We start from the raw sequence: 886 nt of genomic DNA, 5'->3' as shown, positions 1-886 counted from the left end.
AGAGTCCCAGTAATGTGGTATGGAGAGAAAGTTGTCTAATACAATTAGGCAAGAGCTCACACACATCCTTCCTAAAATTTCACTGCAAACACACCTGAAAATTCATCACCACCACTGCCTGGAAAAGAACACTCATCATTAAGATTCAACTCAAGTGTGACCTTCTCAATGGAGAACTTTCATCTCCTTTCTTCTCATCTTTCCCAGAATTGACCAATTGACCATAGACTCACTGTACCCTAAATAGAGTTCTATTACTGCCAATTAGGCATTTTACACACACACAAGCACACACTAATAAAAGAGAAGGATGTAAATTGACCGTACCTTCACGACGTCCACCAGCTAATCAGGAGTGAGTATGCAAATTAGCCCAACAAAGATGGCGGGCTAATTTGCATATGCTGGCACTGAGCGGCCAGGGGTGGGGCAGGATGCTTGCATTGTCGCCATTGTTACAACACAGACATTCTGCACCACCCCAACCGCTCCAGGCCTCTGGGCAGTGTGGGAAGGCAGAAAGGCAGCTCTGGGCTGGAAGGAAGGCGGAAAGGCAGCTCCAGCCGGAGTGAAGGCGGTGCTGGAAGCCAAGGGAAGGAAGGCTCATTCTTGCATGAATCTTTGTGCATCGGGCCTCTAGTCCTATCTAATAATAGACAAACATGGTAAATAACCATACCTCTGACACGCTTCCCATTGGCTAATCAGGGCGATATGCTAATTAACTGCCAACCAAGATGGCGGCCGGCAGCCAAGCAGCTGAAGCGAACAGGAGGCTTGCTTGCTCCAGCAATGGAGGAAGCCAAGGTTCCCCGCCTGCCACCGCCCAGCTCTGAGCTGCACTCTAAGCAACTATGTTGAAATTATAGAAGCTAAACAACTGGTC

Source organism: Myotis davidii, unplaced genomic scaffold, assembly GCF_000327345.1.
Source record: "Myotis davidii unplaced genomic scaffold, ASM32734v1 scaffold104, whole genome shotgun sequence".
In the NCBI taxonomy this organism is placed as follows: Eukaryota; Metazoa; Chordata; class Mammalia; order Chiroptera; family Vespertilionidae; genus Myotis; species Myotis davidii.
The sequence above is the reverse complement of the archived record's forward strand: the minus strand, read 5'-3'. Positions refer to the sequence as shown.